The sequence below is a fragment of the Vollenhovia emeryi genome, unplaced genomic scaffold (genome assembly GCF_000949405.1).
Source record: "Vollenhovia emeryi isolate VEMERY1.0 unplaced genomic scaffold, V.emery_V1.0 DF939171.1, whole genome shotgun sequence".
In the NCBI taxonomy this organism is placed as follows: Eukaryota; Metazoa; Arthropoda; class Insecta; order Hymenoptera; family Formicidae; genus Vollenhovia; species Vollenhovia emeryi.
The window spans coordinates 415,566-443,020 of record NW_011967195.1 but is presented as its reverse complement, the minus strand read 5'-3'; the positions used below and the strand labels follow the sequence as shown (position 1 = coordinate 443,020).

The following is a 27,455-nucleotide window of genomic DNA, read 5'->3' as shown; positions in this document are numbered from 1 at the left end:
TTTTTTTCAGTGTGGAGATATTAAATTTATCCGTGGGTTATAATAAAACAGTCGAGGCATCAAACCGGATGCCGAAACACGCGGCGTAGCGCACTGCGAACGGCATTGCATTCCGCGGAATCTAACGCGAATTACAGAGCGTCTAAAACGGGCTTTCCGGATGTGCATACAGAGGGGTATCGCGTGATCGTTAAAAAAAAAACCGTCTCGTAACGTCGGCGGAACGAGTCGTAGTCAGATTACGGCGCCGACTCCCCGTCGAAGCGGCGAGGATCGGCGGATCGTTACGGTTCGATATTCCGCTTCTACAGAAGCGGGGGAGGCGTCGCGGGCGGGAAACCAAGGGCCCGCCGCGAGTGACGAGGCGCGTTTATCCCCGCGACGCTGTGAAATCGCGTCGCAAACGAAGTAACGACCAACGATTAATCGGCCAAATACCGTAATAAGCGGATAATTACTCACCAGTCGATGCCCGGCGGTTGGTCGACGCCGACCGGCCGCCTCCTCCTTCTCCTCCGCCTCCTCGTCCATCGATCGTCCCGTCCGCTTCGCCTCGGCCACTCGCACCGTCGATCGATCCGTCCTCTCGCCCATCGTGGATATCAGTCGCGGTCGGGGAAGCGCGATTTAACCGCGAATCTTCGCGCCAATTAGCACAGACGCGATAATCGCCCGTCGCACGTACGCACGCTCCCCCGCCCGTCTTACTCGAAGCGGGTAAACATCGCGAAATGCACCGTTTGCTTTATCGATCCGACGCGACGTGTCTCTCTCTCTCTCACACTCTGTCTCTTCCCGCGCCTAGCGCCGGCCCCTCACGAAGGGAAGAGCGCGCGACGAAGGGAAGGATTCGAATTGCGCGACTGTCGGGGCGCGCGCGATAACCTCGATTCCGCGATACCGGGGGAAAGTTGGTTAATCTTACCGTCGCGCCCGCGTCTGCGTCGACTAATTCAACGTCCCGCACCACGACGGCCGTTGGCGTCGCGCGGTTTGTGACGCAAGTGCCGCCAACCCTCCCGCGGGCTGTGTGAAGTTGCCTCCTCCCGCCCCCACTACTGAATGCACTAATAACCATTATCATTACCATACTAGCAGTCTAGTGGTATACGAAGTCTGTGGGCGAAGCGCGACAAGGGCTCGTCGACACGGACTGCTCGAAACAAAAGCTAAACCTTAAGGTATTACACTTGTCGTCACGATCAATTTTTCAGGCGTGTCGATTGGCTACAGAGTAAAACAGTTGACGGGTATTTAGAAATTTTCCAGTTTGTAGCCAAGCACGCGCTTAAAAAATCTGTCGCGTGACAAATGTAATAATAGCCGAAACGAAAATTACTTAAAAAATTTGTACCGCGAATATAACGTCACTCTGATGTCAATTTCTATGTAATAAATGCAGACTTAACTTTACTCTCGATTTAACCTTAACTTCCTCTAATTCTTGACCGTGGAAAAAATACAAGAAAAATGAAACAAACGTTAATGTCAATTTGCGTGTATGAAAACGGACATAATGGTACCAATGACATTTGTCATACGACAAATTTGTTAAGCGTATTGCTTGTCTGCTTAAGCTAAAAAATGTCTAAATACTTGACCTTTTCCATCCTGCAGTTACTTAACTCACTTGAAAAATTTGTCGTACGACAAATGTAATATCAACCTAAAGCCTTGTGTCCACGATCCAAGAACTGTGTCAAAGTTCTAGTTTTGAAAAATGTGCAGCCAATCAACTTGCTTCTCTTACGGAAGAGCTGCAAGTTGATTGGCTGTACATTTCTCGAAACTAGAACTTGGACCAAGTTCTAGGATCGTGGACATTGGCCTTAAGACGCAGGATTTAAGAAAATGACAAATCGCAGTCAATTATTCTCCTCACAGCCGCTTGTGATTCACGTTCTTAAATCTTACGTCTTATTGCTAGGCCGGTATTCACAGTCCGTTCTTATATTTAAGATCATCTTAAGTACGCACTTAACGTGCTTTCAACCAATCACAGAGCCGTACCGGAACGCTCGCGAGAGCCAATAAGGATGCGGAGTTTCGGACCAGATGGCCTGAATTCTGATTGGCTCTCGTAAGTAAATCCAGTAGGCGAAACGGTATCGTGTGCCATTGGCTTACGAATCGACTATGTCGTAGACGCCGCGTAACGGTCACTCGTAAACGCCCGCAAGGTTTCGCCGTGCAACAAGCGCGATAGTATCCTCCTAATGGTAAGAGTAATATGTGAAAATCCGCACCGGGGAGTCACGTGAAAGCGTACAAAATCAATGGGCCGTTATTAACGCGTCGGGCTCGAAGGAGCGTAAACAACTTTTTTTCACGTTGGCGCGCGCTTGTTTTGTTTCCCGCGCGCCGTCCTTCCTGCGTATAGTCAGTCTCTCGGCGGTCGGTGCTCGGTGCGGATCGTGCGTTTCGCCCCGTGTTTAGTCTGTCGAGCCGGAGTTGGAAAGTTCTCGGAGTACGACGCGCGAACGAGGGAATCGCGTCGATTTCAGCGCGTTATCGTCGCGAGGTGCCCGCGCGTGAACGCCGCTGACTCGCGCGGCGCTCGTAATCGGAGCGTACGCGTCCCGTTGCCCGTCGAATTGGCGATCGAAGCACCGGAAACACGGATTGGATTAATCCGGGCGCGCTGAAACGGCGTCGCGTCGATCGGAATGTGCGTCGCGTCGCCCGTTCGTGTCGCCGCGATGTGTCTCGAGTCCGTGATCGTCACGCGGGGCGCAGCGGCCGTTCGCGATCGACCGTGCCGCTCTTTCGCGCGAATAATTGCGGCGGAAATGTGGTGAGCGGCGAGTGTCCCGGAGGAGCGGAGCGGCCTGTGCGCGACGAGGAGACGGCGAGCCGACCTGTGAGTAAAACTCAGTCATATTCGACCGTTAACGATGATTGGACGTCTTTTCCGTCGTCGTGACTCTACGTTCTTTCCTTGGCGCGCGCTCGTTCCCAACGGCGTTGCTGCCGATCGAGATAATAGGAATTAAAGCCAACGGCACACGATACTACTATTTCCTACTGGATTGCTTACGAGTCAATCAAGATGCAGAGTTTTCGATAAGGCGACTCAAAGCTGAATTGGCTCTCGTAAGGAATGCAGTAGGAAAAATAGTATCGTGTGCCGTTGGCTCAAGTTTTGTTACCTGACAAAATTGGATCTCCATTGTTCCGCGTGCCACACTAAAACGGGTCTTAATAGACAACAAATAGCAATGTTAGACACGATAAATTAGAGATGCTTATCGGCATTCGGTGTGATTGATTATTCAATGCTTTTTTCAACCTCGATATGAAAATATCGAATAAGTGCTTTTAAGCGACTTAAATGAAAATGAATAGGTTTGAAAACCGATCGGTAAGGTTAATTACGCAGAGAAACCTTCGTATATACGTAAGGAAATCGTCCGATCATGACGCGATTAGAGACGTGTTACGTGATTGGCTGTGTCTGACGTCCCCCCCGTTTATCGTCGCGACCTATAAACGTGCTACTCATCTACACCTGCCTACACTAAAAAAGAACTTGGTACTTCGAAAACGAATGGACCAAATTGGCTGATTTGTTAGAACTTTCTACTTTATGTGCGTATCAAATTATCTTCCCTATACTTTTCGTTATAAAAATGGTGAAGGAACCGTAACGAAGGTTTCTTTGTAGTTTTTATAAAAAAATGTCGTTCATTCGATGTTTTATTCGACATATTGACTATTCATTCGGTGTCAACTACGATACTTTCTAAGTTGGCGCATATATACATATTCAATAGTTTTTCCTTAATTTCGACATGTCTACGATAAATCAGGCATGGCCAATTTTTTTCGATTCGCGGGCCACGTTCAAATCTTTCAAACGGGCCGAAACAGTTTTAGAAGTGATGACGTTTTTTATTTTTTATACAAAGAAACACCAAAGCTGGGTTTAACATTAAATTTGAACATTTGAGTAAACTAGATTTTTCTTTCTTTAGTTTTTTCAGGTTTCAAAATGTCGCCCGTTGAGGAAGAAAAAGGTACTGAAATGACTAAATACTCTTAGTCGACAGTACTTCTTTAGTTCAAAAATGTTTTTAAGTTAAACATATATTCAGTGATTTATCGAGACATATACCTTGATGAATTGACGAATATTTTTGTAAATTGATAAATATTTGCCTGGCAGACCGTGATATAGTTGAATCAAGAAAAATTTCCTGACTGGACACTTTTTTTTCTCATTGTCAGTGCAGGTTGGCCATGCCTGCGATAAATTATATAGCTACCGCTTGATATCTGAAGACCAGTTTAAAGAGAATAAAAAATATCTATTTTACCTAATTCTTATATAATTAAATAAAATAAATTTCTTTTGTTTTTCATGATTTACGGTAATTTTTTCGTAGTCATATTTTAAATAATTATATCTCAGCACTCTTGCATTTCGAGCAATTATATTTTATCTTATTATATGTATAATTAATAATCAACAATGTTATATGCATAAATAATAAACACGGCGGCATTTCGAGGCGCAATCGATGGGAGAAAGAGAGAGGAGTCGCCGCACGATTCTATAGATGTCCGCGCAATTACTGCGAAAAAAAACGTGACATTTAAAACAAGCCCCCTCCCATTTTTATCAAACGTGTAAATTTTAATATCCCCGCGTTGCGATATTTCCGCGACCGATGTATCACGCGTCGTTATGATGTGGCGATTCGTTTCGGCGTGACCTGCATATCGCGTGATCAATAAGATACCCGCGATAGCATAGCCAAAGCCGCGAAACAAAGTTATACATAAAAAAAAATACATCGCGTATGATGAAATTTAACTTTAAAGCCTCGATATTTGCGGGTCGGTAAAAATATACCATTCGCGCATACATTACGATATTACTTGTGCCTCCGCGGATTTCTGGCAGCCATTAACTCTTTCGCAGTCGAATTAATTAGAGGAGAGTTCACTATTATGAGACGGTGAGTTCTCAACGTCTAAATTCAATCACAAATCTTTTTTCGCAACGATTGCACGATCCAACAATTAATTTGCCACCGAGGAGAAAAACCGCTGAGCAAAATCTTGTACACCAATGCCCAACTAAAGCCCAGTGGACATTACTTTAATCTTATTATTTCATTTTGTCTCATTTATCTTTTCTTGTCGTATTTTATCTTATTATGTCTTTATAATGCCCCAGCAAGGCCTAATGCCCAAACTAATGCCCAGTAATGCTTCAAATTTGTACACCACAATGCCCTCAACGGGTCTCTTGTATTTTTAAAAAAAAACTTTTATTAAAAAAAGGTAAAATAAGACGCCAAGTATAAGCGCCACCCAGTCAAGAATACTATAATTTAATTATTTGGATTGCGTGCATTATATTTTTATTAAATAAGTATTAAAAATTTGTCTTATTAATACCATTGTCTCCTTTATTTCTTTCGGTAAAATCTTATGCTCGTTCGTTTGGATATAATATTTTAATATAAACAATAATGAAGTATCGAGTTTGTATAAATATATATTTTAGTTGGCGCAATTTGATACATCATTACTTTTGTAGAGACAATAAAAATGTATTTTTTTTCTAACAAGATATATCCAAATAATTAGATTATATTATTCTTGATTGGGTAGCGCTTATAGTTGACGTCTTATTACCTTTTTAAAAAAAGGTTCTTTTTTTAGTTTAGCGCACGGTACATAAAATTTAATCAGCGATTGATTACCCCCGCAGCGTATAATAATGATACGAATGCGCGCGATCATCGCGATGTGAAACGCGAAAGAGCATTACGCGCGAGCGGCTATTCATTGCCGGAGTAATAAATTACACTTGCAAATGGCATTACTTTCGATTATTCGCTCTGCCGCTTCCTCAAAACTTGATCAAATTAACAAGCGAACAAATTAACGTCGGCCTGTCCGCTTGCTGCGTAAACGTTTACGCGTTCGCAGTCGTCTGCCTCTACAATAAAAAGTGGGCTGGGCGTCCCCCTCGCCCCCCCGCTCCCCTCCCCCTCGGACGTTAATCCGCGAATAATTTGCGGGAACAAATCGCGATAATGATCCGCTCGCTTTCAAAACTGCAGCCGATAAATTAAACAAATGTGTCGGCCCCGCGTCGATCATCTCGCATTGTCCCCTCCGCGCGCGGGTATTGATCACCATTCAACGCCATACGGTATTTTCTCTTAATACGACTTTCCATCATGGAATCCTCTACAGTTTGATAAACGACAACAACCATGGCCGACGAGAGATGATGTATCTCGAGGTCGTTCGGATCGCGTATCGCCGCTCGTTAATAAAACGCAGCCTCGCAATTTTGCCCCGTAACGCCGCGCCGCGGACAAACAAATCACGAAATACCATTACTTCCCGATCGCGCGGGATCGCACGGCCGCGGGTAATTAAATAATCATTTCTGTCCGCCGTAAAATGAACGCCGATCTCCCGCCGACGTTATCATCCCGCCTTTCTTTATTTTAATTTCCGCCTCGCCCGGGGCCGCGGGCCGCGCGACGGCAAACTATTCCCTTTTTCCAAAATTGAAAGTTAAACGCGAATTTGCAATAAAGTTGATAATTGCGCGCGCTACATTGAAAGTTTATATTAGAACAGAATACAATTGCGACGCGGAGGTATTATTAAAATCATAAAGAATCATTACGCGTTCCATGGCAACTTGTTTCAGGCAAAATGACGCATATCGTTAATTTATTTGTAACTATACAATTTACAATTTATAATTGCATCCCCTGCGGTGGTTACGGTTATCTTTTATGAACATTATAAAATTTACACTTAAATATTTTGCATTATATTTTGACGCACGTTGTTGCGCGCTGCTGTAACACGGAAATTCTGAGGCGCCAATGATAAATCGTACAAATGCCTCTTCGATTTTTATATTCCGTTAGTACGCATTACTTCTCCAAGCGACTCCACGATAAAACGAAGGATTTGGCTCGACACATACATGTATATGTACATACAGGGTGAACTTTTTACTTGAGACCGAGAGGGAAACCGCTGACCAAAATGTTGTACACCAATGCCCACTAATGCCCAATGGGCATTACTTTATCTTATTAGCTTATTTTATCTTATTTTATCTTTATAATGCAAGGCCTAATGCCCAGTAATGCCGCAAATTTGTACACCACAATGCTCTCAGCGGTTTTCCCCTCGCTTGAGACTTTGCGGGATGGAATTGCCCCCTCGAAAATATTGAGGGTTTATTTGGAACATTGTTTCGTACAATGCTTAGTTTTCCAGATATTTTGCAGTCTCAAGGTAAAAAAACTCACCCTGTATACAGCGAGCGAACGTAATTCATTGGCGACTCGGATGTTTCTGAATGAAAACGACTTTACATATCACCGCGGCAGTCTCTCTCGCTCTCTTAATTGGCTTATTAGTCGTGGAAGTCATGACCGAGCTAAACGACGAGGACTTCCCGGCAATGCTCCGATGTAGTAGATTGAAAGTTTGATCGACGGTTCGGGGGTGTCGGGGCCACCGACAACGGATATATCTCGTCGACTCGTCGAACGGTCGTTGAAAAACGCGGTCACTTGTTCGATTCAGGATTTCTCGTTTTATTCTTCGGGACCGGCTCGGTGTAACACGCGAAGCGGCATTAACGCAGATTTGATTTCTATCGCGCCGCGACAGAAAAATTTCTGGCTGCCGTCTCGCGCGAATGCTACAATTTGTATGACCTTCTAACAATTCTACCATGCGCTCGGCGTGTTGTGATAAAATTTACAACCCTGCTTCGAACAGAGGGCAAATCCAGTGGATAATTATCGACCAGGCCAATTCCGAGGACTGTGTGCTTAAATTTTAATTTCAACCCTTTCGTGTCCCCGGGACGTATATATCCCACATACATGCATGACTTTTTCAAATGAAAACCTTTTAATAAGCAACTCTGCTTATTTTGTTCAAGGCAGTCATCGCTACTCGGCAAAAAATTATGAGGCATGTTATTAAATAATTGTTATAAAAAATGCGTCAAATGCAAGAAAAGAATGAAATCTTGGGATAAAAATGTAACTCAATCACCAAGTTCTAAGACGGAATAAATCTATATACATTGATTTCTAAAGTTTTTAGGGTTGCCGATAAAAATTCTGAGGAATTTGTTTAAACATGTTATAATCAATTACTTCCCAACAATAATCTTTAGTAAAAAATTTATCATAAACCTGAAAAAGTTTCTGTAGTCCCTTTTCTCTTACTGCTTCTGGACTTACCGAAGGCGTTAAAGGTTAAAATATAAATTCAAGGGCTGCTTGATTTTTCACAAAAACTGCAAAACTGTTGATATTATTTTCTTGACATCTACTGTAATTGAAGTGGTTTACATTGATCGTTGCAGTCTTTTACATATAAACCTATAAATGTATATAACAATTTTATTAAACTATTTCCCCCCTTTTTGTTCTCTTGCCGGTATTTTGAGAAAATATGTAGTTATTAAAAAGATTATCGAATGATTATTCTTCCGTCATTTTATGTTCATACGACATGCAATTTTATACGAATGTACAAGATTTAAAATATGCTTTTTTTTCCCTATATAGTGTACGAAATTAAGTATTTCAACCTTCCTGCAAGGTTAGCGAGTCAAAATTCAAAGCGGGTTAATTAGCAATTCGAAGTCCCACCACTTTCTATAGTACCCGCTACTCTGTTTCGGCGTAACGAACCGTTGTGTACGAATTAACGCGCGCTAACTCTGAGCCCCATATAAATTTGCCCTGTTCCAACAGAGAGTTTCGAGTGACCATGGAAGGACTTTCCGATATCAATCGCGGTCACTAGAAGGAAATTTTGATAGTGTAGGCACGACGTGCAAATGTCATTGTAGCAGTTTTTGAAAATTCTATGGAAATTTCTATGGAAATTGAAATAGAATACCGACATAGAAACAAAACTAGAGGAGAGAAAGCGTGATGTTCGCGTCTCAAAAGGGGTACAGATACACCCCTACAAAAGAGTTCGCGTAAAGCTGTTTGTAAAGATAAAAGCGGAAAGAGAGAAATGGCTACGTAGACTCGGCAAAATCATTATTGTGATATTTTTGTGCGCTTTTATTATTTATGCAAATTGTGTGGTTTTTAAACGCGATAATTCTGATATTTAGTATTTTATTTATTGTATTCAGTTTTACGCGCAAAAATAATGAATCAAATAATAATGATCCAACGTGCTCCTCAATATTTTATCTCGTAAAATAATTACTTCCATAAATATCACAGGTTTACAAAAATTTCTATCCTATTGTCTGTTGCTGAACATTCATAATTCTATGTGTAAAAGCCGCTTACAATTTAATATTCTTTTCAAAGTCTATAATTATTATACGTTACATTTATACGCGCGCGTATGTCACGCCATTAAATATGCTTAAAAAATTTGTGTTGCATTTGGCGCGAGGCGCTACCAAGCGACTTGAATATTAACATTTAATGGTACCGAGCAAGTAAGTTCTGAATAATGGACGTATCTCGAATTATATCGTGCCGTCTATACGAAGTTCTCATGAGATAGGAATAGGACACGATTAACAATTAAAAGTTTTATGCAGTTCCGCAGCAAATTTGTGACGCTGTAGCGTACGATTGTGCGCGAATTAATGTCCGGTAATCGCGAACTTTGTCGCAATTTGTCCCGCTCGAAATTTGGATGCTGGATGCGTGAACCAGTTGAACGACGAATATTACAAGTAATTATGCGCATCGTGGAGATATTAAAACGATGTCCGGCGTCGCGTTTTCCGCGGAGTGCTGCATCAAAACTTTCCAGTGTGCGAATACGGTAACGTTCTGCGTTATCACCTACCTTTATGTTCGGTGTATGCGGTACACGCAATATCGGGCGATGATTCGGGATGAGACGAGCTCGCCCCGTAACGATTGACCACAAAAACTTTATTGTCTATAAAACCGCGTTCTTACGCAAATACAGGCTTCCACTGCATAGACTGGCATTAAAGTCGCGGGTATATTGGATTGCAATTTTTTACACTGTTTTAGACTTTGAATGAAGTAGCTTTTAGTATTCATTTTGTTGAGCAAAAAACGTTCCACTTTTTTTTATTCAACGCATACTTCTTTTTAATTGACCGTCCGTTTCTATTTCAGTTTCGGCAACTGGAAATTAAATGGCCAAAAAGTAAAGAAGTTGAGGTGGTAACGTGGGTTACCACGCGTGCTTGAAAGGGTTAATATATGAATGGTGGCGAAAAATGACAATAGTATAAATAAACGCGTTTTATAATGGCAGTGTCACTTTATAATAACATCAGCATTTATTTGTCTCTGTAAATTTTACGCAAACACTCGAATTTTTGTGCCTGATGCGCCGTAAACCGGGTCCGGTCAGATAAAATTAAGCATCAATTTGCGTGCGGCGGCGCGGGGGTGAGATAAATCGAAATCGTACAATGAGACACGATTAACAATTAAGAGTCGGAGTAATTTCAGTCATGTCAACTATTAACGGGTCGATGTGCGTGAGTTAACACGGAACAATCGTGAATTGGTGGAAACTCATTTCGCCCCGGAATTCCACGCAGAACGACATGCGAATGCGAATCAGTGAAACGACCGGGTACAGCTCGGAGTCGCGCGCGCGCTGCACCATGCAAGTCATTACGAATGGTGAATGGATATTATATTATAGCTGACGTTTCGGTTGAATCTGTGACGTTAAGACTGTCGACGCAAACGAGGACTGTTGACGTCATCGGTTCTCGTGACGTCTCGGGACGACGATATAATTTGCAGCCAAGCAGTGCTTCTCTCTGGTATTAACATATTCAAATCTCCGCGTTTCGACAGCACGGTCGTCCCTGTAGCTTGACATAAATGATTCATTGTTCGCGAATCAACGCGCATCACTTGTAACGCCAGTTAATCACTGAGAGCTCTGCCCCTCTTCCCCTCCGCCCCGAAGTTCGCCCGCGTGAATATAAATTAATTGAAACAAATTTGATATCCGATCGGATTGGTTGGATTGCTTATGAATGATTACTTATAATTATTCATGTTCTATCACGAGACGAAGCCCGATAATATTCTCCCGCATTATGATTTTCAACGTATTCGTTAATCTACACTTTGTTGGTCGAAATTTTTTCTTCGCGGACGTGTATCAAAAGATTTTTGATACTGTAGATTCTCACGCGAAGAATTGTAGGTGGTGAACTGGAGAAACAGCTGAATTATTAAAATATATTTATTCAAAGACAATGTAATTGGCTGCACTGATACTTACATACTACTTACAATGTGGGACGTTATCTACAATTAGGGACGTTACATAAAAAATAATTAAGGTGTCACGTGTTCCTTGTTAGGCTGTCATATATCGCGCTAAGATTCTTTGTGTCTTTCTGTAAATATAGAGTGTCGTTTAATTTCTTTATATAGAACATCTCCGCTATCTCCCTCTTCCGTAATTTTGTTTTCTTTATGTAGCATTGAAGGCTCAGGCCGATTAAAATTATGATCTTTTGTAAGGCGATGGTTAGTAATCACCGAGTGGTTGCTGGTCGAGCATGTAATATTTCTTTGATGTTCCTTAATTCTAGCCTGCAGATACCGCTTAGTTTGTCCACGACCAGCAACCACTCGGTGATTACTAATCATCGCCTTACAAAGGATCATAATTTCAATTGGCTTGAGACCTCAATACTACAGAAAGAAAAAGAATTACGGAAGAGGGAGATAACGGAGATGTTCTATTTAAAGAAATTAAACGACACTCTAAATTTACAGAAAGACACAGAGAATTTTAACGCGATATATGACGGCTTAGTAAGGAACACTTGACACTTTATTTTTAATTTTCCCTTTTTTTTATTTTATTTTCTTCTATAATTTCGACGTTACTTCAGTGATCTTTTCTTCCTGACGTCTTATTTTTTTATCTCCTGATGTCAATTACTGGCGACAATAATATTCTTCTTGTCACTATTTAATTGGTTTATCCAATGGAAATTTTTCTCAGTGTACTTAAAGAAACACTTATAAAAGCAATATTAATGATACTTCTTAATAACAAATAGATTATCCGAGATGTTACACTTTTGCAAAATTATGTATAATAATTACCAAGTTTCTCTCTTCCCACTTTTTTCTTTAATTACGTATTCGGGTATGATTATTTGTGGAGGAAAGTCCTTTATTACGAGATAGGATTCTAATACGAGATAGCAGGTTTTCAACGTCCAAATTTAATCACAAATTTTTTTTACAACGATTACACAATTTAACAATGAATTTTCCACTGAACAGATTTCACTCCAAGGGTAATAAATTCATAGCGGAACCAACAGATGATGCCTATTAATTTAGTAGAAACTCCGCTACCTCGTATTAGGAGCCTATCGCATAATAGGGGACTTTCCTCTATTTATATATTCAAAATACCCTCCTGTTACACGAAATACGCGTAGCACGTACAATAAAATTATATTAAAATACTTGCTCGTACGCTTCTCGAAACGTTCTGTAAGTAAATGTTCCAAGTTGGTCAACGCGGTAGAATTAACAATTTAAAGTTTCGTTTTCTTTCGGGGATTCGTGCACGAGGGACGGGGTGGCCGTGCGTATGTATGCGAATTAACGCGCGTTTATTGAATTATTCAAAGTCTGGTCTAGCGTTGATGCAGGCCGGCATTGCAAGAGCCCTCGGACTTTTTAATCACGTCGGCCCGGCGGAAAACAAGCGTACTTTATACCAGGTGTTCAATGTAAAGTGATACAAATACCAGGAACTCTCCGACCGGTAATATTAAGGTTTCTTCCTCTCTTGTACCCGTCGGAACATATTTTCCATCCCGTCGCGCGCTCTTTTTACCCGCAGGAAGAAACATCGCGTTTCTTTATCTTTCCGTTATATTCCTCGTCTGCAAGTCGGTATTCTTTTTCCGCTGCCGTTTCTTGCCGTTGTTCTTTGCCCCTATGTACTATGTGCTAAAGTACATATAGATTCAACGGAGACTGAATGAAGGGCCATCGAAAACGCTGATCGTCCTGCCTGCCGACAAACGGTCGCGCAGCTACGCGAAACTCTTATGAAAGCTGGTAGAAAAAAGTTTGACCCAGCCTCCCTTAAGGGAAATAAATCCGGAGAAATCCAAGATTTATATACACGTACACGCGTGTATTTATCTGTACCTGAGAGGTCAACTGTCATAGCTGACATTTAACAAATTTCTACAACAGAAATTAACTTGCATTTTTTATAAGTTGTCCCTTTTACAATATTTTTATAATATTGTAATGTTTTCGATTGGAAAATTGTTTGAATGAAATTATAAAATAAACATTTAGAACGTTCAGTTGAGATCGAGGGGAAAACCGCTGAGGGCATTGTGGTGTACAGAATTGCGGCATTACTAGGCATTTTTGGGGCATTAGTTTGGGCATTATGCCTTGCTGGGGCATTATAGATATAAAATAAGATAATAAGATAAAGTAATGCCCACTGGGCATTGGTGTACAAGATTTTGTCAGCGGTCAGCGGTTTCCCTCTCTGTTGAGATAGAGGCTATTCTTCCGAAAACGCCCATGCTCCAATTTGGCTCAAATTTTGTAAACAGGTTCCTAAAAATTAAGTATACTAGGTGGATATTTCGCGACTCCTTAACTAACTAAAAAAAATTTTACGTATTTTATAAATGACGGTTATGGGGGAGGGAAATATGAAAAATTTATAAAGTTGGTATCGAGGGGGAAACCGCTGACCAAAATCTTGTACACCAATGCCCAGTGGTCATTACTGTATCTTATTATCTCAATTTATCTTATTCATCTCGTTTTATCTTATTTTATCTTATTTTATCTTTATAATACCCCAGCAAAGCCTAATGCCCCAAAAATGCCTAGTAATGCCCAGTAATGCCGCAAATCTGTAGACCACAATGCCCTCAGCGGTTTCCCCCTCAATTGGTATACCTCGTTTCTATCTAACAGAAATGTATTTACATGATTCGAACCAAATCGGAGCATGGGCGTTTTCGGAAGAATCACCGGAACAGAAATGTCAAAATCGATAATTTTGCAGTTACGACAGTTTCTACTTTTCAGATACAGATATATTGTATTGCGTATACACACACGTTTACACGCGTCGTCCCATTGGTCGGAAAGTGTTTTTCATTAAAATGCTTCTGTAACGTTGCTTCTGCAAGGTATTAAAAACACACTTGCCGTGTTTGCTGATCGCCTTTGCCGACAACCGACCTATGTTTATCCAGAAATTACGCGGCCGAAGGGGAAAACCCGCGCGGCAGGCTCCGGCGGGCGAAATTCGCGTGTTCGGCCGAATGCGATGTGTCTCGGCGAGGGAACAATGGCGAGGCGAGTTCGCGCGGAGCACATAGTGGCAAAAATTTGCCTTGTTCCCGTCGAGGATGTCGCGACAACGGCTCGCGCGTCGGCACGAGGCAGCCCGAGCGGCGGCGCCGTGCGCGGAAATGACGGTTCGAACTGATGAGAATCGAAGAGGGAAAAGCACCCGCGTGCGTGGGTAGGATTCGCCGCCGCGTCCCTTTCTTCGCGAACGAAACGCGAGGAACGCCGCGATGTAATTTCCTGTCGGCGCAATCTCGAGCGGCACGGCAAGCGCATATAGCGCGTATTAAATGCGATTTACTGGAAGTGGGCGGGAATGCATCGTGTCACATCGGTTCGGGATAACGAAACGTACGGTTGATTGGTTGTAACAAGTGATTGATGCCATTACCGGTTTCCGTGCACGATCGCGCGTGGCTGTACGCGCCCGCACGTGTGTGTGTGTGTGTGTTCACGCGTATAAATTATCTATACACATGGTACACATTGCCTGGACATTAGCGGATTACCGTCCACCACGCAACGTATCTCTTTCGGCGAGTAAAGAGGGCAGTGGGAGGTTGGACGGTATGTTCTCTTAACTTATCATTCTATTAGCATATCAGCTAGCCTCGTTACGAATGACTGCAGTGATAAATCGCTTGTTCCTGCGGCTCCTTTACGTGTTCTTAACAGATGACGGCTACCGGCCATTCCAGTCACGACGCGTACAAAGTATCGCACATAGGTATGTAGGTTTATACATACAAGGGCTGTTCTGGAATAATCATTTCACATCTCACATCACCTTCTTACAATTTATAATAGGATTCTTGTTAATGAAAATATGCTTTAATAATTTTTGTGACCACCTGAGATTAATAAAGTTTTTATTCCTGATTTAGAAAACGCTAACAAATAAGAGAACATACCCAGCTAAATGTGTAACGGTTTTATTTTTAATGCAATTCAAACTTGAGATGGAATTTTATTATAAATGCATAACGTTTACCATTTTTGAAATTATGAAAGGAGATGAAAATCAATTGCTTTTTGGTTAAGGATTGATGTATCGGTAACGTTAAATTAATGGAATCTGGGTAAAATTAATCTTGATAAGTTTATTATAGAACATTGTAAATAAATGCAGCCTCCGCTACCCGAAGATTGAAATATTAATATTTCAAGGCAATGCTATACCCGGACCGACAATTTAATGTTGTGGTCGTAAACAACTAGTTCGTGAATAATTTTAAACATAGAAGTGCTGCATTATTTAATTCCTTCGCGATTTAGTTTTATGTTCACCTTCCTTTTTATATATACACGTGTGTATTGTATACATATACCCACATATGTCCATAATAGGTTTCTTGAACCTCGTAAATTTAAATGGTAGTTTAAGAACTACCTACTTTTCTACACGGAGGGAACTTGTTTTTTAATTTGCCCTGAAAATCATGTAATCGTGGGACAACATGGCATTACGAAGAACTTTATGAAAAGGTTTTTTTTTTACTTTTATCATACATTTACTAATAAAATGTTAACTGAATATCGAGGGGGAAACCGCTGAGGGCACTACAGGTGTACAGATTTGCGGCATTACTGAGCATTACTAGGCATTTTTTGGGCATTAGTTTGGGCATTAGGCCTTCCTGAGGCATTATAAAGATAAAATAAGATAAAATAAGATAATAAGATAAAGTAACACCCACTGGGCATTACTGGGCATCGCTGTACAAGATTTCGGTCAGCAGTTTCCCCCTCGCTAAATATAATTATTAGTAAAATATATGGTAAAGTTTCAAAAAACTCATAAAATTCTTCGAAATGCCACGTTGTCCCACGATTACATGATTTTCTGAATAAATTTTAAGAGAAAATACTCTCCGTGTACCTTCTTCATTATTCTCGAATTATTTTTTCCTTTAATCAGAGAGAATTTATGCTAAGAAACAACATGACAATACTCGGTGTGTTCAAGCATTTTCGAGCGTCATCATTCATGGCATTCTTAATTAAACTATAAGCTTTTTATAAAAAAAGTTTTAATATAGACATAACGTCGGGAGGAAAAGGGAGGGGAAATATAATATAAAAACGAAATGGACTCTCCAGTCAGCCAGTATTATATTAAAAATGTCTTTACGTATAAAAGTCCTACATTTTGCCCTTATAAATATAAAAATATTGCCAGTCGATATTAAGCAAATCGCTTTCACAATTCTGGTACGCAATTGTCGTAATTTTTCCATAACGCCTCTCCTTTCTAATAGTAGTGCAATTGCACTTCGTTCTAGCATCGCTCGCGCTTTACGTCTTCTTTATAGTCGTACATGAATTTGCAAATGACACTGCAGCTGCAAATATGTACCTTCTTCTCCAAACAGCATAGAAAACAGTAACACCATGTGGGTCCCATAGGAAAGTCCTGATTGAAGTAACGTGTTTTGCATTCGCAACGGTAATTGTGAAACAACAACGAATGCAAATTGTTTGGTAAAATTTGTAATCTGATAAAGGACATCGTAGTAATATTCTGGCAGGCAAATTTAGTTTGATATGTTAAGCGTAAATTTTTCGATAAGATTCCCGCGGCGAGCAAAACGAAGTCGCGAGATGCAATTTCAGTGAACGCGATCGTCAATAATTTAATACCAATGTGATTTTCATGGGGTCGCTAATAAACCTTATTTGAAAATTGTTTGGCTTTCTACGGTAATTAACCGTACTCTACGGTAACGTACTGTTACCGTAGAATAATAGTACTCGGTGAAAAAACAATATTTATTATTTTCATCGTAAATACTTCCACCGTTATCGTAAAATATACAAATGCCGTTTCGTATATATTATATTATTTCCATGAAAGTATCCCGTGACATAACATAATTGCAGGAGTAATATATTCAATTCAATAACGCGAATAAGTTAGTGCGATCGGCACAGCTCTATAAACTATGGCGCGTATTATCATTGCGAAATCCGATTATTTCCCAATGACGCTTTAACGTCATTGGAAATTCTATACGGCGCGGTGTAACCGTCAACTATTATTTGATATTCAATTTTTGTCGCCGACGTAACCCGTTATAGTTTAAACTCTAGTTTCAACGGCGCGATCGATCGCGGATAAGTTCCGCTTCGGTGTACACCATTGCGCAAGACCAGCTCAGACACTCCCGGCACAAAAGTGTAATACGTTTCCCGATATTCTCCGCATCTATGGTTTAGTACACGCGTTTACACCTGTGAATCTTTTCACGGCGTTGCGCGCGCGAGAAGCAGCCCGATAAATTTCTCGATCCGCCGTCCAAAAATTTCCGCGAGCGCCGGGAATCGTAACAATGCTACTAACGGCGTTAGCAATGGCCGATCGTTGGCCGGACCAATGCGTTTTGCAATTCATACTGCGGCCGATAAATACGACGTACACGCTCCGCAGAGGTAGAAATCGTAAAATATCACGGCGCGATCTGATAATGATAACGAATATTCCCAGAGAACGTTTCCTATTGCGGCCAGCTGCGCCGCGATCTAAATTTATGCGAATTTGGTATAGCAAATAATCGATTAAGGACTTCCGTTCGTCAGAAGACAGGATATTGAATATCCCCGATACTACCAAATGAGATGAATAATTCGTACTCGACGCCCCTTTTTATCCTCTTGCACAATTGTATTTAGAATCTATTAAAGATCGAGAACTCTAATTTTATCCTCTGACACGGCTTCGATAAAGTGGTTCGTCAGCATCTGTCGTCCCGCGCCAAGTTCAGAAGCGAACTTCTCTGTTGATATTCAATTTTTACTCTTTTTTTTTCAAAAGATAAGACAACGAACGTCGCCGCGCGTCGACGGGGAAACCGCTGAGGGCATTGTGGTGTACAGATTTGCGGCATTACCGGGCATTACTAGGCATTTTTTGGGCATTAGGTCTCTTGCTGGGACATTATAAAGATATAATAAGATAAAGTAATGCCCACTGGGCATTAGTGGGCATCGCTGTACAAGATTTTGGTCAGCAGTTTCCCCCTCGCCGCGCGCATTCAAATTTCAAGTATGCAATCATGTCCGCGCGCGAAATACAGTACGCATGGCCACAATCGTCGGTCGCGTAGCGCGCCAGAAAATTTTCGTTCGCTTCTGGCCTGGAGTACCAAACAAATCATAGCGGCATGATAGCAGGAAAGTAGCAATAACCGTCGCCGTTTACAGCGCTATAGCGACGGCTCGGGCTGCTTTATATTCCAGCCGGCCGGCTATTCAGACAGCTCGTTGCACTTGGCGCTACGTGTTTGCGATAGACCGCAGTGGCACGCGTCCGTACGCGATTATCCTAGCTGACAACAACGCGTCTAAGCGCGTCGTCCGCGATTTCGTGGGAACCTTACGCGCCGGCCTCCAGTGGGATATCAGCTGACGCGTCAACATCCGCAATTTTAGGCAATAATTGCACGAGTTGGACGGCCGAGGCGATAGATTCCAGGGCGTCGAGGGTGAGTCCACGTGTCTCGTTGGCAGCGAAAGAATGCGTAGTGTTTTTGCAAATAGGGTCGTCCTGGCCCTCTGGCCGACTTCTCCGTCCTCCCGAGCGGCATCATACGCCGCGGATTTGTGAGTGTTGCTATCTTACCACGCCATAAATTTCGATGTTCCGACCTTATCTGCCGGCTATCGACGCGCTGAAAGTTTCCTCCGCTTCTCCAACGCCAAAAGAGAGGCGCGATTCTTACGCGTCTTTTTAGCCCTCCAGAACTTCGCCATGCATTATCCTATTTTTCCCGCTTGTGTCGTACAAGAGCATCGCGTTCCGATCTCTCTAAAGTCTTAGGAACCCGAAGCTCTTGGAGCGTTTTTTTTACTTCGCAAATTCCTCTGCTACTCTGCGCTACCCTACTCTGCGATACGCCGAGGGCTTCCTCTTATATGAAAACAGCATCATGTTTCCAAGTAAATTTTAGCAAATACTTGGAATTAATATCCGTTACGGAAATCGTTTGCAAAGTTACTGACAGCATTTTTTGACAAAATTCTATCAGCTATGAGGTACAGAGATACGTCCAAGTTCAAGTTGTGTGCCATTCTTAAAGTTATTTGCAGTCGACCTTTTTAAATGAATAATTAAGTCAAATCTAAACACCTGACAATTGAAGGTAATTAAGATGAGAAGAGCATGTAAGCGGATCGGATAGACATACCGTGATGAGATAGTGAGCTCGAGTCTCACAAAGCCGATTGAGAAGAGTCATGTTCGTAATCCTTTAATGTCACGCGATTAAACGTTTGGCGATAATATACTGCTTTCTAAAAATCAATGGATTGTTACTGGAAACAGTGAATAGTCACTGATTTGCAGTTATAAGTGTACCACTGAAAATCGCAGTGGTATATTTATAACTAAATCAGTGACTATTCGCTGTTTTTAGCGATAATTCACTGATTGATTTTTAGAGAACTAGTGTATGAGATTTTTACTCGATTTTATGCTGGCGAGAGACAAATTTGTTTTATTATGTTTTCATAGAGAAAGTTTTGCTTGCTAATTATTTAATATGACCACGGTTTACCGCGTGGAAGTTACACGATCGGATTTACATTTTTGATGTGTCTGTGTGCATGCAAACACTATAATTTTATTATAATTTGGGAAATTTACGTTAATAACAGTAGAACAAAGTAAAAACAAACTAGAAATTGCGCAAATTAGAAATTGCTTCCTCATAATTTTCTTTCGCCCACTAAACTTCTTCCATGAGTAAGTAGGTTTTTCAATTTTGGCTTCCTTACAGAGGAAGTTTTGTGAGCTAAATAATTAAAATGTAAAGTTCACAAAACTTCCTCTATGAGGAGGCTAAAATTGAAAAACCCACTTGCTGATAGAGTAAACTTAGTGGGCGAAACTTTCCATTTTGGCTTTCTTATTGACGAAGCTTTGTGAATTTTACATTTTAATTATTTAACTCACAAAGCTTCCTCCATGAAGAAGCCAAAATTGAAAAACCCACTTATAGAAGAAACTTAGTCGACGAAAATTTCTTATAATTTTTCATATTTATACGTGCAATTACATTTATAGGCAATTTTAATTTATCCAAACACATTCATTTAATTAACTTTACTTATTGGTATTTATTCTACTATTGGCCTTTATGTATATATTAATATATTGTATAAACTTTGCATTATTGATGATACATTGTGAAGTGTGAACTATAAGTTTACGTATTTGCATTGTTAAATGCAAAGTCATCTTACTGATCTGATTGTTTAGCGATAACATGGATAATAATACATATTTATCGCGATGGTCCATGGAAAATTGTCTTCTGTATGTAACGTACGCGTATAAATTTTATAATATATATTTACACATAACGTAATAGCCATGACTATGTACGTATGAATATATTTATGACATTAGTAGTTTTGAAGTTATTGTCCGCTACTGCTAGTTTTATTCAAGCAACCATAGCAAAATCATATTCGCTAAAGTGAAACTTAACCAATTGAATTCTTATCAGTATATTTCGGAAATAATGGCTAGTAAGTAAGTTACGAATATACATATATGTATATTAGATTTCACAGAGATGCACGAATGTCAAAATGGCTGTGGTTTTCTTCGCCGATTCCAATTATTTCTACATATCGCTAGTCCATTCATATGTCGACTATTTTTCTGGTCCGCAATTGATGAAAAACAGACAACCGTACTCGTTGAAATGGTTTATACAATGTTACGATATTTTTTTAATTGTTCCAAACATTTGGCTACTGTTTAATGTAGTATCATATGATAGACCGTTTGTTGCTGTGTGAAAATATAGCGAGTCACTTGTTGAAAGTCACAATGAAAAGGTATGTTAAACCTTTAAATTGCCAAAAATAAGGAACAGTCTGAATTTAAATGATACTTAAGTGTCTGGAGTGATCAGTGCGCAAGGTTTACTTCAAGGGGTAAATCGCTGAGGGCATTGTGGCGCACAAATTTGCGGCATTACTGGGCCTTACTAGGTATTACTAGGCATTTTTTGGGCATTAGTTTGGGCGTTAGGCCTTGCTGGGGCATTATAAAAATAAAATAAGATAAAGTAATGCTCACTGGGCATTAGTGGGCATTGGTGTACAACATTTTTGTCAGCGGTTTCTTTCTCGGTTTATTTAATTGTGATAATATGTTAGGGAATTATTTCTTTGTCATGACATTTTTACATTTCCTTGTAAACCTATTATTCTTTTTCAATTTTTATTTTTATTATAAAAAAATCTAAAACCACCTAATTACAAAGTACAATTTTGTCGAATGTGCACTATTGTCAGCTCGACAAAGCACATTTTCCTTCTATCTATTGTAATAAATATATGCCCATGTGCGCTCGTATGTGCATATGCCGTTATTATCCCACAATTTCCTCTCTATTCGTCTCTCTATTCGTCATATACAATGAGGTAGCCGCAAAACGGTCCCGGCCTCGTAAAGGATTGTGTCTTGCATATTGGAATATCTTGAAAATTGAAAGATAAATAGTTGTCCGGTACAATTTGCGTACACGCTCCGGTGTCGTGCCTTCCTCGTCGGGGCAGGTGATGATGGCACCTCACGAGTGCGCTTTTAAGTACTAATTTCGCGTCACATTCCCACGTTTGACACGAATCCTCGCGGTGATCCCACGCGGCAACGTATATTGTTAAATATCGCAGCGGCAAACATATATGAAGGACGTATACCATATTTACGATGTTTCTTGAGTTATTTCTATCTTCATAAATTATTATTTCATACATACAATACCATACACACATCATAAATTTATTAGAATAGGTTGGTAATGGAATAATGGACAAACGCACTTCATTAATATTTTCAAACATAATATTGGAAACTGTTTATGAATATTTTAATTACATGTTGTTTTCCGTACGTTTCATATAACTAACTTGATTTATTGAAAAAGTTACAAATTGCATCAGTCACTTACAATATAAAATATTAAAAGCTGTAGATCGTAAACACACAAACCCGAGTATACTGTTCTACGTTCTTCCATGTGTTTACTTCATATACGCACTTATACCTTCTCTTACCATGTAAAATAATAAATGTTCGCGAGGGCGCGCGGAAATAAATCTTCAGTGCATCATCTTTTCACGAGAATAAATGATCTTTCGTCGCTTGGTACACGTGATATGTGGAAGTGTACAACCGCGACCGTGATGCTCGCAGCGGGCATTGTATGCCATACGTGGCGCCGGGCGTTGCATCTCAAGGCGCATTAAACGGAAACAAGCGAGTTGCATGTAGCTTCCCACCGACAGTTAACGTGCTAAACCAGCCCGCAACAACTCTGGACGAGTACACGGTAATCGTGACTCGTATAAGCGTCGTTTCAACCCTGCCCTACTCCCTATTGGATGCGAATGAACAACCCGGCTCTTTAAGCGTCGTCGAAAACGATTGCGGGCCCGTAATCTACGTCGTCGTCACGTCAATCGTGTCTCATCGTCGGAATCGCAGTAGCCGCGAGATGCGCGAGGAACGAAAGACTCCTGGTCGCACCTGCATTTGGCACCGGGACAATATTCCTGGCTCGGATGCATGCGAGAGCGTGGGAGCTATTGTTGTGCCAAGTGCAGGTGTAATATACTTTTTTTCAGGACACATGAACGTACTGAAGAAAGTACAGCCAAGTTATGGAGCCAAATAATGGTGGTAACGTCGCTGCACTGGCATCTTCGTACCCTGATATTTATTCGGTTACAACTAAAAATTTTATTCCACGTTTAATGTTATTAACAGACAAATAGTATTATACAATCGATTTCAACCTTGGTGGAAAACGAGGGATAAACCGCTAAAGGCATTGTGGTGTACAGATTTGCGGCATTGCTGGGCATTGCTGGGCATTACTAGGCATTTTTGGGCATTAGTTTGGGCATTAGACCTTACGTCGATTTCGACGTAACACGTAATAACGAATAAACAAAATATACTATGAGACACTTGAATTGATGAATGATCAATTTAAAGAATGATTAATTTAAAAGGGCTTATATGCACGTTTAGTATTTGGTTTTAATTTGTTTTATCCTGTAATGCCGGATGAAATTATTGACCCGAAAATATAAATTTTAGGTTTTTACCAACTAATGCATAGGTAAATGCAATTGATCTTTTTATTATTTTTTCTTTGTGATTATTACACAAAATATCTTCTTTTAACAAGGGACTCGTAAATCTTTACACGGAGAGAATTTTCTCTTAAATTCACCCTGAAAATCATGTAATCGTGGGACAACATGGCATTTCGAAGACACTGTATGAGAGCTTTTTAAAATTTTATCATAAATTTTACTAATAAAATGTATAGTAAGTAAACTCATAAAATTCTTCATGTTGTCTCATGATTACATAATTTTCAGAGTAAATTTTAAGAGAAAGTTCTCTTTGTGTATAAATTTATAAGGTAATAAACAGACGGGCTGAAAAATAATCTCAAGTAGATTTGAATTTTCGTCCAGCGTTAATATTGCATACGCGTGACTAGCTTTCGCTCTATTATGCATTCATTAATCACATTTATATCATATTTTATATCGTGTATATAATTTTTTATCGTCCATTACTAGTATAATTCTCAAGAGAGAGAGAGAGAGAGAGAGAGAGAGAGAGAGAGAGAGAGAGAGAGAGAGAGAGAGAGAGAGAGAAAATCGAATTGATATTGCCTTCGCACTAGAAAAGTGACGCAGATTAAAAATGTGAGCTTTTACATTTTTATAATTTATTAACTTGAAAACGTAGACACTTTCATTCAGAAAAGTGTCATAAATGTAATTACAAATATGTCGTTTGAAAAAGAACCAATGCGAAAATTGTCGATAATTTCGTTTAAGAGTAATGACGATAAAAAGAAGAAATATTTAGGAAAAAAATGCTTCTCACATTACGGAAAAAGGTAGAAAAGGAAATGGATATAAAGAACTTAGCAGACCATATGATTGTGTCCGATCTGCAAATAAATTGAAAGTTTAAAATCGTTCTCTTGAAAAATTGCTATTTTTTTATTTATGTCACTTCTCTCGTGTAAAGGCGATATCTTGCAACTGCAAGACGTCGTTCGTTGCACGCCTTAAAGTTACAAACATAGGGAGCAAAGTAACCGTGAAATCAATAAAATCAATAAACACATCTGACCAACTATTAATTACCTCAACTTTAAGTACGAACTCAGCTGCATGACTACGTGGTAAATCCACGGCGCAACATAATTTAATCGCATAGCGCTATTTCTCTCGCAATAGGCTTATTTTATAGCATAGGTCCCCCACGAGGGGCTGTGGCTTAAAGTCTAGAATTTATGCGAACTCAGATCCCAAAGAGCCGATGGTTTGTTATCTTAAAAAATATTATTTTCAAGTTTGACACGAAATACTCCTCCGGGACTTGGAGAGTGACATAATTTCTCTGTTGTGTTTGTGAAAAAATTATTCGTGCCCTTTTCTGCGGGGACCGATTTAATTTTATGTCTTCGGAAGAAAATAACAGCAGAGTTAATGGCAATCTACTGCTGAGAAAGGAACATTGCTGCCTATCGCGAATGCGCTATCGATAATAATATTAAAAATTCTACCGAGTCAACGTCTTTTCTCGTCAATATGCCGTCAACCGGTGATCTGTGTGGCACAGATTTACGTCGGTGACTAGCGGCGCAAACATGCCTGCACATATATGTTCGCGCAAAGGGACGAGGCCCTTTGTTTAATTCGGTCGCTGCGTAATCAATCGATGACCCGCCAATTACCGGTTTCCATCTTAATTGGCAAACATGAGCGGAACGAACGAGCGTCCCCGCGCGACGCCCCGGTCGCGAATTCACGTCACGTTTCCACCGCGAGCCACGCCACCAGCTAAAACGGAGTGCCTTTCTGCGGGAGTTTGTCAAAAAGCTCACGTGATAAAGGGCGCCGATCTCAAGATTGCCGCCTCGAGATTTTCGCGCGGCAATAAACCCCCTTGATCTAGACGGCGCCCTTAGGAGCGATATTGCCGGCGCCTTCGTTTTCGTTTCTGTATTAAATGAAAGCATGTTAGTATTCTGACGACTACGCCGGTAGCACGTATTTGTATCTTCAGAAATAAAAGGGTATCAGGTTCCATCGAATCAAATATTCTGATGATAAATCCGAGGGGTAAACCGCCGAGGGCATTGTGGTGTACAGATTTGCGGCATTACTGGGCATTACTAGGCATTACTAGGCAATTTTTGGGCATTAGTTTGGGCCGAGGGGGAAACCACTGACCGAAATCTTGTACAGCAATGCCCACTAATGCCCAGTGGGCATTACTTCATCTTATTATCTTATTTTATCTTTATAAAATTCCAGCAAGACCTAATGCCCAAACTAATGCCCAAAAATGTCTAGTAATGCCCAGTAATGCCGCAAATCTGTACACCACAATGCCCTCGGCGGTTTCCCCCTCGGATAAATCTTATAACGCAGTGTATTTTGGTGCAACAAAATGGACTTGATAGGTATTGGAAATGCTTCCGTATCGGTCAATTAGGAGATAAAATTTTATTATGTGATTAAGTATTTTTAATTAAATAAGCTAATAATGAATTTAATGATGGATAGGTCTATTTATTTGAGCTTTTTGCTCTTAGGAAATCTTCGAATACTGTTTTTAGACATCGGCATTTTAAGCGCCAGAGGAAACGCCGTGTTCAGTACGATCCTAACGAATGAATTCTTAAATTAGAGGATTAAATGCTGGTGGATTAAGTTTCATATCGAATTCACGCCACTCGGCGGTAATTAAAAGCTATTCATGGAATAACTATGGAAATCGTGTTAAGTGCTCGCCGTTACCTCGCAACGATAAGAAGGTTTTGTTGATTCTATCGATCCGAAGAGTTTCCGAATTTAACCACGCTCGACAATTTTCAATACGAGTTTGATCATTCGGAAATATGTGCGTCCTCCGCATCCGGTGAAAACATATGCGTTTCTCTCTCTCCCCTTTCGTCACTTCGTTCCCGCTCCCGATGATAAAACACCGTAGACACAGCCGAACGGTAATTTTGAAGGTTTACGAGGAACCCTTCTTTCAAACTTACGAACTGCCTTCGCGTGCGACAAATAAGATCGTAATCCTCCCGGTGCATTTTCTGCATTATGATTTCGCAGCGAGATTTACGACAAGAAGACGGTCCTCGTGAATACGTACAGATATATGCTCGTCTTCGTTTATGTGCATATATTTTCCCGTGTATGTACACATACACATATACAGGCTCACACATAAAATGATACGTTCTCTGTGGGTGGTTGTAGACATTCCGCATCTCGCTTCTCAGCAAAGCGCGAACAAAAAAGCTCGAAAACTTACGAGAAAACTTTGTTTAATAATTGGAGAACACACTCCCTTTATCGAGTTCTAATCGTCCAGGAGAGGACAAATTTTTTGCACGCACCCCTTTACGTTTGCCGGTTTGTGGAATTTAATTAAGCACGAAGCATTACAGTTGTACAACGAATTTCCCGTGTAATAAATTGAAAAATATACGTGTTGGTTTGCCAGACATCTCTGCGTTTGCTGAGTATTATTAAGTAAAACGGTATTAACAAAACGAAAATTGCGAAATTGGAAGGGACGGTGTTGCTCGGTGCTGCATTGTTAATCGAGAAAGCGATAACAAAATAGTGGCAATTACCTTGATTAATGTTTCGCGTTAATTACTATATTAACAATTTTTCAAATATAATTATTGCGTCAAATCGTTTGTAAAATCGGGACGTCATTTACATATCGTTGCGTGCCGTCGTATCGGTTTACTTGAGTTCGGTGTAGGTTACAATCGATGTCGGATATAGTCTTGTCATCAAGACGCGAGGGAAGGGATGCCGTGAGACATTTGTTTCCAATTATTACAAATGATGATAGCACGATTTCACTAAGTCGATAATTAACAGCCTAATTACAAAGTATGCATATTCAATTCGTTGTTCTAATCGTTCTCGATGAATAATAGCGCTATCTATATGAATTTATCGCGTCATGTTTCCCCGTTGACGAGATACATGTCCAAACGCCGAGATAAAATTTTG

General features: G+C 40.5%; 1 protein-coding gene across 2 annotated transcripts in view; it reads left to right on the top strand.

Annotated features, from left to right (window-relative positions):
- The window catches only part of LOC105563819 (hemicentin-2), a 302,661-nt gene that overhangs the window by 55,411 nt on the left and 219,795 nt on the right, over window positions 1-27,455 (top strand). The window contains exon 1 of one of the 2 annotated variants that reach the window (XM_012015750.1): window positions 2,396-2,860. The exons of the other annotated variant lie outside the window; for it this stretch is intronic. The gene's annotated coding sequence lies outside the window, so the exon portion shown is untranslated. Of the gene's footprint in view, window positions 1-2,395; window positions 2,861-27,455 lie in introns of those variants that run through there. 2 annotated transcript variants of the gene reach the window in all.